Source organism: Elephantulus edwardii, unplaced genomic scaffold, assembly GCF_000299155.1.
Source record: "Elephantulus edwardii isolate Elephantulus edwardi_28Jun2011 unplaced genomic scaffold, EleEdw1.0 scaffold00031, whole genome shotgun sequence".
Taxonomy (NCBI): Eukaryota; Metazoa; Chordata; class Mammalia; order Macroscelidea; family Macroscelididae; genus Elephantulus; species Elephantulus edwardii.
In genome coordinates, this window is record NW_006399781.1 from 19,263,971 (window position 1) to 19,283,670 (window position 19,700).

Genomic DNA, 19,700 nt, shown 5'->3' on the forward strand with positions numbered 1-19,700 from the left:
TTTTAAAAATGGATTTTATTTGTTTACGTATAACCACTCATATACATAGTGTTTTGTACATGTACTTTGTGTTTATGCAATCAATCATATAATATACATTATCTTTTATGTGATTAATTACCATTGCTCTATGCCTTGGCCTATCTACTGCATATATAGATTTGCAAACATATCCAAAAATGCATAACTTGCAGATGATAAAATCAATGAGTGGGACCTTCTAAAAATTCCTGTATGCATGAAAAACTGACTCCAGTAAAGTTAAAAAAAACACACAAAACCAAAAACCCCATGTATTTAGAAAAAAAACATTTGCCAATGACATTTCACATAAGGGTCTCATCACCAAAGTTTATTGAATACTACACATGACCTACACACACACACACACACACACACACACACAGATTGATAACTCAATCACAAAATAGACAAAAGATAACCTGTCTTCTGATTTCCTGACTACTGATCCCATGACTGTTGATTGTGGGTCCAAGTAAAATGAAATCATTGACAACTTCAATCTTCTCTCCATCTAACATGATATTGCCTACTGGTTCAATGATGAGGAATTTTGCTTTCTTGATGTTATGGTATCAGATATATAAGAGGCTATAATCATTGATCTTCTGCAGTAAGTGTTTCAAGTATTCATCAGTATCTGAAAGCAAGGCTGTGCCATCTGAATAACAGATGGTTTATGAGCCCTCTTCTAATACTGATGCCACATTCTTCTTCATACAGTCCAGCTTCTCAAATTATTCACTAAGCCTACAGATTCAATAGATATGGAGAAAGGATACAACACTGACACACACTTTGTCTGACTTTAAACCATACAGTGTTCCTTACCCTCTTCAGACAACTGCTTCTTCGCCTATGTATAGGTTTCTTAAGAACACAACAATTAATTGTTTTGGAATCTCCATTCTTCTTAATATTGGCTGTAATTTGTTATAATCCACAAAGTCAAATGCTTTTGAATAATCTGTAAAACACAAGTAAAATATTTCTTCTATTCGTTGCTTTCAGTCAAGATTCACCTGACATCAACAATTATATCCTTGGTGCCCTGGCCTCTTCTAAACCCAGCTTGAATTTCTGACAGTTCTCTGTCTATATAATGTTATAGTCATTTTAAAATAATCTTCAGCAAGGTTTTAATTGTGTGTGATATTAGTGGTATTGTTTGATAATTTCTACATTCTGTTGGATCACCTTCTTTGGAAAGGGAAACAAACATGGATTCTTCCAATGAGTTGGTCAGGTAGCCATTTTCCATACTTGTGGGCAGAGACTAGTGAGCACACCTAGGATTGCACCTGCTGTTCCATCAGTTCCTGGGGCCTCGTTTTTGGCCAATGCTTTCAATGAAGCCTTCCATACTGTTGGTCCTTGATCGCATGCTACTTCCTGAAATGATTCCATTCAGACCGATTATTTTTGTTACAGCGACACTGTGTTTTCCTTTTATCTTTTTTGTTTGTTTGTTTCCTGCATTGTTCAAGATTTTTCCCATAGAATTCTTCAGTGTTGCAACAAAAGGTTTGCATTTATTCCTTAGTTCTTTCATCTTGAGAAATGCTTAGGATGTTATCATCTTTTGATTGTCTAACTCCAGCTCCTGGCACATTTCATTAAAATACTCTGTTTTGTGTTCTCAAGCTCTGTTTGAATTGTTCTGCCTTACCTCACATTCCTTCCCTTTGTTTTGGATCTTTTTAATTTCAAGCTTTACAGTCGTTTCTGACATCCATTTTGGTAATTTCTTTCTTTTCTGACTTTGTAATGCCCTTTTTCTTTCTTCATGAATAATGTACTTCAACAACTCATTTGGTCTTCAGTCATTAGCATTCAACATTTCAGATCTATTCTTAAGACCTTTTGAAATTAGGGTGGAATGTACTCAAGGTCATATTTTGCTTCTCATGGACTTCTAAAAATTTTCTTCATCTTCAATTTGAACTTGGCCCGATTTGATTACTAATATTGAGCTTTTTACACTTCTTTGTTCACAGATGTAGTCAATCTGATTTCTATGTAGTTTGTTATGTGAAGTCCACATATATAGTCACAATTAATGTTCTTTGAAGCACAAACAAAAGTGTTTGGGATTATAAACAAAAAGCATTTTCAATGAATAAATCATTCAGTATTAAGAAATAAATCTATCATGAGATCTCCTACCTTTTTTCTGTCACCAAGACCATATTTTCCAACTACCAGTTTTTCTTCTTTGTTTCTAATTTTTGCATTCCAGTCATAAATTATTATTAATGCATCTTGGTTGCATGCCAGACTTCAAAAGTTGGTAAGAATCCTCAAATTCTGCATCTTTAATATTAGAAGTTAATAATGGTTGTATTAATGGAATTTATACCTTTCATGTGTATGGATAGCATCCTATCACTCAAAGCATTATACTTCAGGAAAAATTTTAAAAAGTTCTTTTTTATCATGAATGTCACACCACTCCTTTTCAGTTTGTCATATCTAACATAGTACATGAAATTAAAATGGCAAGTACCAGACTATCTCAGTTCACTAGTATCTAGGATGTCAATCTATGTGTTTCATTTAATTTTTTTACAACTTCTTATTTTCCTAATTCATGCTTTGTACATTTCATGTTTCTATTATTATTGGCTGTTTTCAGTTGTTTCTCCTCAGTTTGAATCTTGCCACACCAGCTAACTAAGGTTCTTCATTAGGTGAAAGGTTTATCTCATCCACATCTTTATGGTAGACTCTACTTTGATGAGGCAGCTTTTTCCCAGGCACATTTTTAGTTCCTTCTAACCTAAGGGGCTCATCTTATGGTTCTATACCTAACAATGTTCTTCTGTTATCTATGTTGTTGTTGTTGTTTGATGCCGTCGAGTCGTAGATGACTCATAGCGAACCTATGAACCAACGGCCTGAGCACTGTTCGTACATAGAGTTTCCGGAGGCAAGCCATTTTGGAAGCGGATGCCGCTCCTGCTTCCAGTCTGTTATCTATAGAGTTGTCTAAAGTTTGATATTTCAGATGTGGATCACCAGCCCTGCTTCTTAGTGTCTCAGTCTGGAAGGTCTGTTGAAAGCTGTCCAGTATGGTGACCCTTCTAGTATCTGAAACACTGGTGGCATAACTTCCAATATCCCAGCAATGTCCAGCCTTCACAGTACATCAAGCTGACAGATAAATGATCTAGGTAAAACTAATCTAGGGTAAAAAAAGTCCTTCAAATAAATAATGAGCACCACAATGGACTCCAGCATGCCAGCAATTGTGAAGATGACACAGTGGGGCAGTGCTCTGTTGTGCATGTGATCGGTATGAGCTGGGATTGACTCAACAGAAAATGACAATAAGAGCACCAACAACAGTTCTAGGACATGACCTAGATTCTGTGAGACTCCCCTTATCCTTATAGCAAACAAACAAAACCTCTGTTCCTAGCTGAAATGAGTTTGAAGTGGGCTTCTATTATATGACATCACAGGTCTTAGAGAGAAGTGAAGGGCCTTTTTAAACTGGATAGTTTATAAATGTGTTTATCTCTGGACCATTGATATCCTCCTCATGCTTGATGTTGGTCGCCTCTATTAGTCATGTCCACCTCTTAATGGAGAGGGTTCCTCTGTCTGATTCTGATTATGACCTGGGAAGGCAATCCAATTGCAGGATTGTCATAACTTTGTTGCCATCGAAAGGCAGTGGGGATACTTGTAAGAACTTTAAGTTACTTATACCCATTGTGCACATGGGAGATAGCCATATAAATGAACAACCATTTTATTCTTCTAATCTGCTCTTTCACTGCCACCTGTTTGGGGAGGCTCTATAATCTAGTCTTTACCCAGCACCCTAGCCTAGCCCAACAAAAGCCTCTTGTAAGCGGAAGTCGAATGACCCACGGAGTAGGTGGAGGGTCTCAATACTGGTAGAGTTGGGCCCACTTCCAGGAGTGGTGAAGTGGATTGCAGAGAGGCATCCTGGATTTCAGAGCTGACTCCACTCACAATGCAAGTGGTGACCTTGGGCCAGCCCATTACATTTGCTGAGCTTTAGTTTCCAGATCTGTAAAACAAGCATAGAACTATCTACCCTCTTTCAGCATTGTGCAGCGGATTCAAAAGGGCAATATATGAAAATGCTGTGTAAGCCATGAAGGCTAACTCAAATGGTATTGTTCTTAAGTGTAATGGAATCAACGTTTCTTTCACATTATGCTCAGATGTATAAAATAGATTTATTTTCTTTTTTCATTTCTGGCATAATCTTCCTAGAAGTGCCCACTAATCTGGATAAGAACAACAGCAACAACATTGATTACATGTCAGGTAGGGCTCTGAATGCTTCACTTATAATGCTTGTTTAATCCCCACAGGAACCCCATGAAGGAAGTGCTAGAATTTTTAAATTGGGAAAAAATTTAAATATGTTAGCAGTATTTTATTTTCTTTTTAGTTTCTTATTATGTGCCATCGAATTGCTTGTGAATCATAGTGACCCTATGCACAATAGCTTTGAATTCTGTTCTATTTTGAGCCAAGCTCAATGTCTTGGACACACCTGCCCTCAATATCACAGTCACTATGTCGATCTATCTCTTCCGAGGTCTTCCTCTCCTGAGATTTCAAGAATGATATCCTTTTCCAAAGACTGGTCCCTCCTGGCTACATGCCCAAAATATGTGAGACTCAGTCTCAAAATCCTTGCTTCCAAGGACCAGCTTGGTTTCACCCTTTCCATGATAGAACTGTTCATTCTCTTGGAAGTGCATACCATGGTCAATACGCTTCTTCAGCACCACAGCTCAAAGGCATCGATTCTTCTTCTTTCATCCTTGGTAATTTTCCAGCTCTCTGACTCATCGCAAGTAATTGCGAAGACTGTGTCCTGGAGCAGGCACATGTTAGTCTCTAGATTGACATCATTGTTCTGAGCTCTCTGGAGCATTCTGACAGCAGAATTTCCTAGTACAATTTGTTTTTTTATTTCCTGGTTGCTGGTGTCTAGAGAGCTGATTGTGGAACCTAGCAAGCTAAAATTGTTAACAATTTAAATCTCTTCTCCATTTGTTATGATGCTGTCAGTTGGACCACATCATTTCTTGATGTTGTGCTTCAATCCATATTGAAGCCTGCAGTTCTCGACCCTCTGCAGCTAATGCTTCAGGCATTCTCAGTTTCAGCTAGTGAGGTTGTGTCATCTACATAATGCAGGTTGTTGATGAGTCTTCCTCCAATCCCCATGCCACATTCCTCCTTATAAAGTCCAGTCTTGCAAATGATTCGTTCTGCATACAGATTAAAAAGATATGGAGATAGGATGCATCCCTGACATACTCCTATTCTGATTTTTTAACCATGTGGTATTTCCTTGTGTCTTCTTAGTTTAAAACTGTCTTTTGCACAAAAATGCTCAGTCCAACTCTATTCCCCCTCAAAGACTGAGTCTAGGTAGTATCTGGGGGAGTTTGCGTTATATTTGTATTCACAGAGATAGCCTCTGACTCACATGGTATCCTGATGTTGCTGTCCTGTGAGGCAGAAATCCCATCTGCCCAAGCCCTGCTTGCTCTGTGATGCAGAAACTATGCTTAGCTTAGTTCTTGATCAATTTTTCCCTTATCTTACTTAGCCTAATCTGGGCTCATCCTGACTATTAGTGTCCTCCCAGGCCTAGCGTATTGTGGTATCACACTTTTCAGCCCAAAATTATCTTTCTGGAAACATCCCATATAAGCTCACTCTCCAACTCCCTCAGATATCTTTGATGTATCTCTACATGCCTTCTAAGTCATGTGGAAGAAGCCTATCCAATGGCAGCATACCATTCATTTTACTCTAATGCAGTCACTCCAAAATATTTATTGGGTGCCAATGAGTCAACTGTGACTCACAACAACCTTATGAACAGCAGGTCTGACCCTTGCTTGAGCTTGAGCTGTTCTTACCTTCAGTGATATACTCAAGTACAATGTTATAGTAACCATGCTAGTCCATCTGGTTGAGGGTTTACCTCTTTTTCTCTGATCCTACACCTTCCTTAGCTTAATACCTTTTTCCCAAGGACTGGACCCTCTTGACAACATGCCCCAGATATGTATGACAAAGCTTCACCAACCTTGCCTCTACAGAGCATCCTAGTCCACCCCTTTTTATCAAACATTTCCTCTTTCTTGCAGAGAGAAATCTGGACACACTAATCTCAGACCTGTGTTTCTCCTCACATTTCAGAAAGCCAAACAGGTTGACATTTAACTCTTCCTCTTTGGCCATGACGTCCCTTGTTCCAACTAGGTGTCACAGATGGGTGATTGGCTATGAACTGAAAGGTGGGTGATTCAGATCTACCCTGAGCTGCCTCAGAAGAAAAATATGACCATTTATTTCTGAAAGATAACTGATACTTAAAATCCCCTAGAAAGGAAGAAGTAAAATGATCCGTATACTCAGATTATATAGTTCTATATGTAGAAAAGGAAATCCTGGCAGCATAGTCTGTAGAAAGTTGTGCTGCTAACCCAAAGTCCATGCTTCTCTGGTGGTTCTAATTCACCAGCAACTCTGGGGGAAGAAGATGGGCAGTCTTCTCCTGCGTGGTTTACAGCCTCAGAAACCCAACAGAGAAAACTATGAATTAGTTCTAACTCAAAGGCAATGAGAGAAAAATATACCTAGGAAATTTCAGAGACTCTTTAAAAAAAGCTACCGGAACTCGTCAAATGGTTACACAAAGTATCAACAAATGCTGTTGCTGTTTTTATATATCATCCAGTCAGAACCAACTCATAGCCCACCCTCCAGCAAATTTCAAGTGCTATAAATCTCACAAGAGGAGACTGACCATATTTCTACCATGAAGCAGCTGGTAAATTCAAACCACAGGTGTTTGGTTTGGGACCACAGCTTTTTAGCACTAAGCCACCAGAGTTCCCTATCAAGGTATGATCAATATACAAAAATCAGTTTGATAACTCTACACCAAATAAAGAAGGCACACACACACAAAAGAAATCAGAAAAACAGCACCATTCCTAGCCATCCACATGCATAAAAAAAGATAAAACACTTAAGAACAATTTAACCAGAGATGTAAGAGGCTTACACAAAGGAAGGTATAAAACATCTCTGCAAGCACTTGAAGACACATCTATAAATTAACGAATATGCCATGCTTGACATGCTTGACTTGACAGTGTGAATATGGCCATAGTGATCTACCCAAAGAGAAATATTGCAGCTTTAACCCAGATTCTAACAACATTCATTAAGGAGGTGGAAAAACCAACTAATTTAATATGGAAAGGCAAAACACTACAGAAGAATAATAAGGTAGGAAGTCTCATATTCTCTGATTTCAAGGATACTTGACATAGCAGTGAAACAGTTTCATACTGATACGATGAGAGATACCAATGATTAGAACTGAAAACCCTAAACTAATTTCTGCCTTTAATAGATAGCTGATTTTTGACAAAGGAAAGGCCACAAAAAGTTAAATAGGGAAAAGACGTTGCTGTTGTAGTATGCCGTCGAGTGAAATCCATCCCATAGCTGATCCTCCAGTGGGTATTCAGAGGCAGTAATTTCCCAGGAGGAGATTGCCCATCATTCTTCCATGGAGCAGCTGGTGAAAGTAGCTAAGAGAATACAACGTCCCCTTTTCCTTATGAATCAGGGTGAAGTCTCTCTCAGGGAGGAGTGATAGGGAATGGCAAAGGACACACTGACAAAGGAGATTAATCAGAACTGGCTTTGACAAGCACTGTGGCAACGGGACAATTAAAACAGACTTTCAAGGGAAAAAAAAGAGGAACAAACTGGGAGTGGGTAGAGAAAATAGTGCAACAGTGAATGAATGCAAATCCAAAATCTCTGTAAATGTTCATTAAAAATGAATAAAATAAAATTTAAAAAAAATAAAAAGTGAATGTCCAACTCAAAAACAAAACAAAACAAAATAACTGCATGCCTTTGGGATTGCAGCACCGTTTCCTATCACTGTTGTTACTATTGTTAGGTGTCACTGAGTTGAGTATGTCTCATAGTGACCCTGTGAACAATCGACCTGAACCCTGACCTGTCCTGTATCATCCTCATCCTTTATGACACTCTAAAGTCTATTGCTGAAGTCATTGTGTCAATCCATTTCACTGGGGATCATTCTCTCTTTCACTGACCCTCCCTATTTCCAAACATAGTGTCCCTTCCAAGAAACAGCCTCTCTTAGCTATATGTCCAAATATGAAAGATGAAGCTTTTCCATCTTTGTCTCCAAGGAGCACTCTGGTTACACCTTCTCCAAGACAAATATGTTTATTCTTTTGGCAGTTTATGGAACATTCAGTACTCTTTTCCAGTACCACAATTCAAAGGTATCACTTTTCCTGTCATACTTATTTATTGCCCAGCTTTCTGATGTGTAGTAAGTGATTGAATCAAGTACTCTTTAGTCTTCAAACCACCATCATTGCTCTGCAGCATTTTGGATAGGTCCCTGATTGGGAATTTACCCCATGCAATATGACTCCTAGTTTCTTGACTGCTGATATCAAGAGTGTTGATTGTTGATCCAAGCAAGATAAAAATCATTGACAGCTTCAATCCTGTCTTCATCTTCATCTTTCTTCATTATAATACTGATTGTTGGTCCTACGGTGAAAACTTTTGTTTCCTTGAGTTTGAGATAGCCATACTGTATGGATAATACTGGACTGTATGGCTGTAGTCCTTGATCTTCTGCAGGAAGCGTTTCATAATGTATGGATTATCCTGTCCTGTAATCCATACTTTATGGATTATGGTGTATTTTATGCTGCGGCTCTTTATTTTCTGCAGAAAGCATTTCATGCCTTTCTCACTTTCTGTAAGTTATATTCTATCATCTGCATTATGCAGGTTCTTGATTGTGGGTCATTATAGTATTAAAAGTAGAATCCAGATATAAAATTTCTCCAAATGAGTAGTAGAAATGGCTGCAAATTGTCATCAATATTTGGAAAATGGAATGTATGAAGTATGAATGTAGGGAAAATAGAAGTTGTCAAAAATGGAATGTATAAAGATTGACATTCTAGGCATCAGTGAACCAAGATAAACAAGCATGGGCCACTTTGAATCAGACAGTCACATGAGCTACTATGCTGGAAATTAATAACTGAGGAATAATGATGTTGCTTTCATAATTAAAAAGGAAATTTCAAGAGCTGTTCTGAAGTACAATGATGAGTGAGAGGATAGTGTCCATATACATGCTAGGAATGTCTGTAAGTATGACTATTATTCCAAAATATACATCAAAAAATAAAATCAATGAGGAGGGATTGAGGATTTCTACCAACTTTTGCCTCCTGATCCAATTATATTTTTCACATGAGCACTATTAAGTGCTCTGAGACTCCCGTTCTTCTCAATATCAGCCATAACTTGTTATGATCCACACAGTCAAATCCCTTTGCATAGTCAATAAGTCACAAATAGACATTCTTCTTGAATGGATGCCTTTGAACTGTGGTGTTGGAGAAGAGCACTGAATATCCTATGGACTGCCAAAAAGAACAAATACGTCTTGGAGAGGGTGCAGACCAAGTGCTCTTTGAAGATAAGGATAATGATGCTTCATGTATCATATATTGGGAATGTTACTAGGAGGGGCTTATTCTCTAGAGAGTGACATGATGCTTGGAAGAGTGGAGAGGTGATGAAGGAGAGAAAGACCTTCGAGAGGTAGATTAACACAGAGACTGCTTCCACAGGCTCTAATGTGTCAGTAAGTGTGAAGATGGCACAGGAAATGACAGGTTCAGACCTATCATTCATAGGGTTGCTTTAGGTAGTACTTGACTCAACGACACATAACAACAAAAATAGCAATAACCAACTTTGTGTAGAAGAATGGGCAACCTCCTCCTATGTGATTTACTGCCTTTGAAAACTTACCGGAGGGTCAGCTATGGCTTGAGTACAGCACAGCACACAACCACCACCACCACCACCAATTTTTGCAGTCTGAAATGGACCAAACTTGCAATCAAGATGCACTAATAATTATTAGTGACTGGAAGACAAAAGTTGGAAACAAGAAAGAATGCAGTCAGAAAAGATGAACTTTGTGACAAAAATGAGGCTGGAGATTGAATGACCGAATTTGTATTCTCAATAATTTACTTATACAAAATACTTTAAAAAAAAAACAAAACCACAAACGGTTACTTTACATATGGTCCTCACATGATGGATTGAACAGGAATTAGACTGACTGTAGCTGTGAAGAAAACCACTGGAGAAGTGCAACATCTGCAGACAAACCAGACCAGGTACTCATTGTGGAACACATCATCAATTGCTTGTGTACAAGTTTAAAGTGGAGCTGAAGAAAGTGAAACTAGTCTGCAAGAACCAAAATACAACCTTGAATCTATTACAGTTGAATTTAAAAACCATCTCAAGGATGAGTTTGAAGCATTGAACATCAATGATCAAAGACGAGGAAACGTGGGAGAATATCAACAATCTTACCACTAGCTTCTAACAAACAGTTTATCTATGTGCAGAAAAAGGATACAAGATCCATTCCTCATACCTTACACACAAAAAGAATGTAATATGACTTAAATGTAAAACCCAAGAATACAAAGATCAACAGAGAAAAAAAAAGAATAAGCTTATTGTTGTTGTTGTATACTGTCAGGTCAGAACGAACCCACAATTGACCCTCCACTGGGTTTTCAGAGGCAGTAAATATCACAAGAGGAGATTGCTCATCCTTCTCCTGGAGCAGCTGGTGGGCTTGAACCATGGGTTTTAGGATTACAGTACAGCTTCTTACCACTAGGCAACCAGTTATCTAATAATAATAAGCTTAGAGGCCTTAATTTATGGCAAGAATATACTATTCATTACAATTTAAAATACACATAAAACAGAAGAGAAACTAGATAAATAAGGTCTTCCAAAAATGAAATGCTCATGTGCACCCAAAGAATTTTCCCCAGGAGAATCTCGATACCATCACGAAAGAACAAATGGAGAATGCAACATGGTTTTTAAAACCCAAGATTCCTGCTGTAGACAGAGAGCCAGACCAGATCAGCAGTAGCAGTGGAGGTGGTGCAGAGCCGGAGACCTACCAAGATGGAGCTGAACTAGAACTGCTTCCTCATGGAGCAAGAGCCAACGGCCTTGGTGAGCCTTACTAGAGGAAGAGTGACTGGAAATGCCATAATTGTCAGAACTAAAAGAACTTTGCAATGTTAGTCCAGACTCGTGAGGCTGATTAGACAGCCTCTAGGGAGGGAGGCCTCCCTCGGGGTGGATCTGAGAAGTCCTGACTGAAGAAGCTGCCCTGACTAAAATATCTTGGATATTTCTGACCTAAGTTGTAACCTGCTACATCCTTAATATGTCCTATAATCATGAAGGGAAAGGAAAATTTCCCCTAAATAATGAAAAGAAAATCTATAGGTTGGGGTACATGGTGTATCTATTCATCTTATTTTGGTGTGGAGTAACTACAATCTCAAAAGCTTTTGAACAACCATCTAAAATACAATTATTAATCTCTTTTTGTCCAAAGCAGAGTCAAGGAAATCAAAGCTGGATGGAATTATTCCACAATTCTAGTGGACTACGTGAGCCTCCTCTCCATAACTCTTGAGACCAGAAGAGTCAAATGTTAGTGTTGCTAACTTCTCTGTAAGTAATCATCGTAGAGAGAATGGAAATGAAACTCAAAGTCATAAACACAGCCAGGCTTACCTGGTCTTACAGAGATGGGTGGAACTCCAGGACTGTGGCCCTTAGTTACCCTTCAATCCTGGAAATGAACTCACCCCACTGGCTCAATTTTCGGCTAAAGAATAAACACCTAAAGCAGAGTTATTGTTGTGTGCTGTTGAGTCAGAATCAACCCATAGCAGACTCTCCAGTGGGTTTTCAGAGGCAGTAAATCACACAGGAGGAGATTGCCCCCTTGTCTTTTATGAAGCAGCTAGATGATTCGAGAAAAATACCTTTGGGATTTCAGTGCAGCTTCTTATCACAAAGCCATCAGAGCTCTAGATCAAAAGGGGAGTATTTACCCAGTGATAAAGCTCAAAAGGCAAGAGGAGAAAGGACAGATGAATGAAAATAAGAATCAGAAAGACAGTGGGAATAGTACTGCTGCAATTTGGAACTCATAACCAGTGTCATCAAACAAAATATGTATGAATTCTTGAATGGAAAACCAGTCTCCTCTGTAAACTTTCATTCACATCACAATAAAAAAAAAATAAAAATTTAACCTTAAAAAAAAAAAACCCTAAAAACCATAACCCTATGGAGCTTGGTTCTATGATAATGCATGGAATTTGTTATTACTGATTTGTTCGTTTGAAGGGTGGGCAGCCTGCCCAAATCCATCTACTCCCATCTGGAAGATGAGGTAGCAAGGAATGAGACTTTATCTATTTGCCCTTTCCACTGTTCTTTGAGAAAGTCATCTGGGCTTGGTTCCTATTAGCAAAAAAAGTGACATATTTAGAATTTAAGAATATTTCCTGTCTCTCCACAAAGCCTGATTTCAGGACTATCGCCCTGAAAAATAAGCAAAAAAAGGCAGCAGTGAAACTCAAAGTCAAGAAAGGAAGCAGTGATTCTTTGTTGGAGGGTTCCTGACCTCCACTCCCCAAAGACATTGAGCCTCATGGTTGAGAGCAAACAAGAAGAAAGTGAAAATACATCAGCAACCTCAGGGATGAACCAGGGCAATGATGTCACCGAAGAATCTCGTATTCTCACATATGTGTCAAAGGTGGATCTACTGCCTAATTCACTCCTTGTAGCTTTCACTATGGCTCATAACAAGAACATTTAGTAAATTTTTTGTTGACTCATCTAGTGATCCACATTATTTATCTCAAAGAATAAAGTCTAAATGCCCTGGACTACAATCAGTTCTGGTGGCTTAGTAGTAAGGAGATGCCCCGCCAATCCAAAGGATCATGGTTCAAATCCACAAGCTGTTCCACGGCAGAAAATTGGACAATCTCCTGTGACATTTACTACCTCTTAAAAAGCCCCTAGAGGGTTAGCTATGAGTTGAGTCTGATTCAGAGCTATAGAACAACAACATTTAATTCAGGAAATTTGTTTCATTCCTATTTTATACTTCATACAGGGAGTGCTGGTAGTCTAGTGGGTAAGGAGTTGCACTGCCAAATCAAAGGTAGGTGGTTTGATTCCACCAGTTGCTTTGCTGGAGAAAGACTGACAATCTCCTCTTGTGGGATTACAGATTCTGAAAACCTACTTAAGAGCCACTGTTGTAGAATGGGTCTGACATCAGGGTGGGGGTATGACAGGAAAAACTGGATAAATTATGTATATCGTTTTGAAACAGATGAGGGAAAGAACAGATTAGAAGTGATATATGATTGAGTATTATGGTTAGCACAGGAATCCAGAATTAAGATTGCATAGAGAAGTGTACTGGGGTGGAAGGTGGGGGGAAGGGACGTGGGAATTGTATACTAATGAAGGAATTTCTTTCTTTTTTTTTTTCTCTCTTCGGAGGGGGAAACGAGCTGGTGGGGAGGGGTGGGCAGGGTGAAAATTGCAGCAATGAATGAATATCCAAAACCTCTGTTAGAAAAATTAAAATAAAATAAAAATTAAAAAAAGAGTCAATTATGAGTCAGTTACAACTTGAAGGCACATAAAGAACAAAATAACAACATTATACCTCATACAAATTGAATCAGTATAAAGAAAGGATACAACCCTGAGGCTCACCTTTTCTGATTATAAGCTGTACAGTGTTCATTCCCTTGCTCTGTTCTGACGGTGGCTTCTTGGTCTGTATATAGGTTTCAGTTGAATGCATATAAGTGCTCTGGAATACCTATTCTTTTCAATGTTATCCATAATTTGTTATGATCTGTACAGTGAAATACCTTTGCATAGTCAATAAAACACAAATAAATATCTTTTCTGGTATTCTCTTCTTTCAGTCAAGATCCACTTGAATTCACCAATGATATCCCTCAAGCCATTGTTATTGTTGTTGCTATCAAGTCGAGTAAGACTTATTGCAACCCTATGAACAACAGATCTGAACCCTGTCCTAACCTGTGTCTTTTCACATTTCCTGTCGCAGTAGAGCCCATTGCAGTAGTCATCATGTCAATCCACCCATCTGAGGTTCTTTTCTCCTTGACCAACCCTCCACCCTTCCCAGCATCATGTCCCTTTCCAATGAATAGCACTTCCTAGCAACATGCCCAAAGCATGGGAGATGAAGCCTCAACATTCTTGCCTTCGAAGAGCACTCAAGTTGCACCCTTTCCAAGACATACTTGTTTGTTCTTTGGGACATTAATGGGATGATCAGTGATCTTCTCCAACTCCACAGCTCAAAAGTGTAATTCTTCTTCTGTCATACTTACTCATTGTTCCAACTCTCAGATGCATAGCAAATGATTGGGAAGTCCATGGCTTGACTCAGACTTACCTTAGTCCTCAAACTGACATCATTACTCCTCAATAATTTGGTAAGATCTCTAACTGCAAATTTTCTCACATCAATGCATGTATCTCCTTACGTACTGACTGCTGATACAAACGGTGTTAATTGTGGATCCAAGTAAGATGAAATTGTTGATAGTTTCAATGTCTTCTCCATTCATCATGAGGTTAAGAATCTTTGTTTTCTTGACAATCCATATTGAAGGCTGCAGCTTCAAGTTCTCCTCACTTTCAGCAAGTAAGGTTGTGTCATCTCTATAATGCAGGCTATTGACGAGTCTCCCTCTAATCCTGATGCCAACATTCCTCTTCACAGAGGCCAGATTCTAGAATAATTTTCTCAGCATGCAGATTAAATAGATATGGAGAGAGAATATAACCCTGACTCACTCTCTTTTTAATTTTAAACAATGCGGTGCTCCACTGCTCTGTTTGTACAACAACCTCTTGGTCTAGATCCAGGTTTTACATGAGCACAATTAAATTACCTGGGACTTCCATTCTTCTCAATGCCAGCCCCAATTTGTTATGATACACATAGTCAAATGCCTTAGCATCGTAAAAAAAGCACAAATAGACATTCTTCTGGTATTTTTTACTTTCAGCCAGGATTCATCTGACATCAGCAATGATATCCCTGGTCCCATGGTGTCTTCTAAATCCTACTGGAACTTCTGGCTGATTCCTGTCTATGCACTATTCCAGACAGTTTTGAATGATCTTCAGCAGTATTTTGTTTGCCTGTGATATCAATGATATTGTTCGATAGTTTACATAATCAATTGAATCATCTTTCTTGAAAATGGGAACAAGTATGGACTTCTTTCAGTCCTTTGGCACAGCTGTCCTCCAAATTTCCTGGCATAGTCTGGTGAGGGCATCCAAGGTTACAACTTTTATTTTTAAACAATTCACCTGGTATCCAATTGATCCCGTGGCCTTATTTTTTACCAAAGCCTCAATGCAGCTTCCACTTCCTCTTTCATTACCATTGTTCACATGGTACTTCCTGAAATTTCTCAGTGTTAATCAATTCTTTCTGGTACAGTGATTCTGTGTTTTCCCTCCATCATTCGATATGTTGCCCATAGCATCTTTCATTATTGTGACTCAGTTTTGTTTTTTTTTCAGTTCTCTAAACATGAGAAATGCAGAACAAGTTCTTCCCTTTTTATTCTGTAATTCTAGCTTTGTGCACATTCATTATAATATTTTGTTTTGTCCTCTCAAACTGTCCTTTGGAAACCTTCTGTTCAGCTCTTTTACTTTGTCATGGTTTCCCCTCATTTTGACTCCGTAATAGCTTGCCTCTGGAAACCCTGTGAACCTGGAGAGAGGATGAGAGACACCCAAGCGTTGAGGACTCTCCTTCATAGGGTCGCTGTGAGTCGCCTGCGACTCGACGGCACTTAACAACAACAAGAAGAAGACTCTAATGCAATCTTTACAGTCTTCTGACATGCAGCTTGGCTTTTTCTTTTTCCTCCATTTTTGTAATGACCTTTTGCTCTCTTCATGGATGATACCTTTGATATCATCCCACAACTCATCTAGTCTTCGATAATGCCATGGCATTCTCTAATCCAGCTTTAATTTTTTACAGTTCCATGTCAGTTGATATACTGTCCCAGTCATTTTTAAAATATTCTTCAGAAAGGTTTTATTTGCCTATAATATTAAAGATATTGTTCAATCATTTCCACATTCTGTTGAATCATCTTTTCGGGGGGGGGGATAGAAAGAAATATAGATCTTCCAGTAAGTTTGCTGGGTAGCTAGCGAAATTTCATCTCACATACTTTGAACATGTTTGTTAAGAGGGTCCAGTTTTTGGAAAGGCATAATTCTGGGAGAGGGGAGGTCAGATAAAGAGAAGTCACTCAACAAGATGGATAGATATAATGACTATAGCAATGGGCTCGAGGATATCAGGGATGGTCAGGGTGGCACAGGCGAGGGCAAGAGTCAGATTTTTTTCACTGTGAGTTGAGGTAAAGTCGATGGCACATTAACAACAACAACAACTTTATACCTAGCATGGAGGTGCAGTATACACAAAGGCAATAGTTCCCTTAAAAGAGGAACAGAAAACTCTCAGGTATAGAACAAAGGCTGACCTATCCATTCAGGGAAAGGAAATGTGAATTGAGATGGTCTGAGGATCTTTCCAAAAGCATTTGAGATTGGCATTAAAGTGAACAAATGAAAGGAGGCAGCAGGGAAGGAAGAATAACATCAACAAGCAAGAAGATGGAGGTAGACCCACAAGACGAACAACACTGAAACAAAGAGGGCAGAGGAATCAGTGGTGGGAAACAAGGACACATAAAAGAAGGGAACAACATGAGGTTTAAAAGATAAGTAGGTAGCTCCAACTTGAAATGTTTTATCATTGTTAATTGGCATCAATTTGGTTCAATGCATAAGGCCATATGCCAAGAAGCTTTTGTCCAAACAGAGCAAGGGAACACTACATGGTTTAAGGTCAGGACAGGTGTGCATCATGTTGTATGCTTTCTTCAAATCTATTCACTCTGTATGCTGAACAAATAATTTGAAAAGCTGAACTCTATAAAAAATAATGTGGCATCCAGATAGGAGGAAGACTCATTAACAACCTGCATAATGTGGATGACATAACCTTGCTTGCTGAGATTAAGGAGAACTTGAAACATTTGCTGCAGAAGATCAATGACTACAGTCTTCAACATGGATTACATCTCAATATAAAGAAGATGAAAATTCTCACCACTGAACCAATAAGCAACATCATGATAGATGGAAAAAAGACTGAAGTTGGCAACAGTTTTATCTTACTTGGATCCACAATCAACATCCTTGGTACCAGCAGTCAGGAAATGACGAGACAAACTGCACTGGGAAAGTTCCCTGTCAGAAAACTTTCCAAATTACTGAGGAGCAATGACGTCACTTTGAAGACTAAAGTGCACCTGAATCACTTAAATCACTTGTTATGCCTCTGGGATTTGGACAATGAATAAAGATGGTAGAAGAATTGATATCTTTGAGCTGTGGTATTGAAGAGGGGTACTGGATATCCTGTGGACTGCCAAAAGAACAGACGTATCTTGAAATAAGTACAGTCAGAGTGCTTCTTAGAGGCATGGATGGCAAAGCTTTGTCTCACATATTTTGGGCTTGCTGCTAGGAGATGTTATTCCTTGGAAAGGGACATCATGCATGGAAAAGGGGAAGGTCGGTGAAAGAAAGTAAGACCCACACCTCCAATGAGATGGATTGGCACACTAACTGTCGCAATGGATTAATTGTGTCAGAGATAATAAGGATGGCATAAAATAGGACAGAATTCAGATCTGTTTTTCATAGGGTCACTGTTAGTCATATTTGATTGAATGGCAACTAACAACAACAATAACAATATATACCTTTACTTAAAATGTTGTCTGGTGTTGTGCAATATTTATGATCATTGAGCCCTTTATTGTGGGCTTTGTATCAGTCTCAGTGGAAGATTTCCTCATTTTTGTTGATTTTCTGTTTTCCCAAATATGGTTTTAGTCTCTTTTGTTTTTGATTTTTTAACAATTGGGCTGAGGTAGGTTGTGGTAAAAAGTATAACCAAATATTATCAAACATGACACATATTTATTTCTTGCTGAAGTAACACTATAAGGCACACTGCACGTCACTGGTTATTGGATTTCCTTCTTACAGCAACTCAAAGATTTAGGCTCCTTCCATTTCCTAAACTTCATTGCTATTTTTAAATAACTGAATAGTCTTTTTTAAAGTTATTTTACTCACATCTTGTCATTGTCCGTCTGCCAGCAACCAACAGTGACACCCTGATGGGGGTAAGCACGACGGAGATACACCACGCTGGGAGAGGATTGCAGAGTCAGTCCAGCTCAATTTTACTGGGCACTGCAGTGCACTTATATACAAACAGATAAACAGGAAGACAGGATAGGGTGGGCTAACAAACATGGGACGTGCAGATTGGTTAGGAGAACCTCAGCTTCATACAGATCACTCCCAGCTCAAGAGCAGCTGTCTTCCCAGGTGACGAGCTTTCTCAAGCTGGTACAGCTAAACACAGGGGAGCTTTCTCTGCCCCATATTAGAGGCTGTTGGGAGGCTTGCACTTATCCAGAGCTTAGGCAATCTGTCCTGGCCAGAGGCCCTCCCTTCCTCTCCAATATTCCCCAACAACATCCTGTTGCTTAGCACACAGTTGGGGGATGTAGTCCATAGAAAGTTGCACTGCTAAGCTAAAGTGAAAGAAAGATGGGCAATCTCCTTTCAGGTGGCTTACATCCTCCCAAAAACTAATTGGAGGTCAGCTATGAGTTGATTTTTACCTAAAGGCAATGAGTTGAGTTTAAATTGAATACGCAGTTACATGCTGCATATAAAGTAATAGAAGATTGGAAGATGTAGGCTAGCTGTGTGCTCACAAAGAGATGGCTGCTGAATAGCAGTACTATTCTGGACACCCAGTGCATTAGCTCATAATCAGAATAGAAGACTGTATGGAAAGGCATTAAAATTCCGAAAAGTTTGGGAGAGAATTTCTGGCCACATACTGACAGCTATGAGACCATACATGGTTAATAGATACTACCATATTGGTTCCAACTCTTAGAAATACTATATACAGTAGAATGGAACATTCCCTGATACACCACCATCTTCATGATCTCTGCTATATTCAAGCCCATTGTTACAGCCAGTGTATCAACCTATCTCTTTGGGGTTCCTCTTTTCCCTCTATCTTCTGCTTTTCCAAGTCTTTTCTCAAGAAATAGCTCCTCTTTGTAATAAAGTATGTTGAGTCTCACCAACTTTGCTTCTAAAAAGAAGCCTAGGTACATTTCTTTCAAAACAGATTTATTTGTTCTCTTGGCAGTTAATAGGATATTCAATATTCTTTATCAACACCACAATGCAAAGGTATTTTTTTTCTTCTACACTGTGTTGGATCACCTTCTCCTTTTTTTTTTATTTTTGCTGGTGTGAGAACAAATATGAATCTCGTTCAGTTGGTTGGCCACATAGTTAGTTGTCGTTGTTATATGCTATTAAGCTGCCTGCCACTCATAGCAACCCTATGTACATAACTCTCTGGACTCAATCTCCTTACCTCCAACAGACCTAATCCCATTTCTCCAGTCACTGAGTCAATCCATCTCATCCTGGATCTTCGTCTCCTACACTGT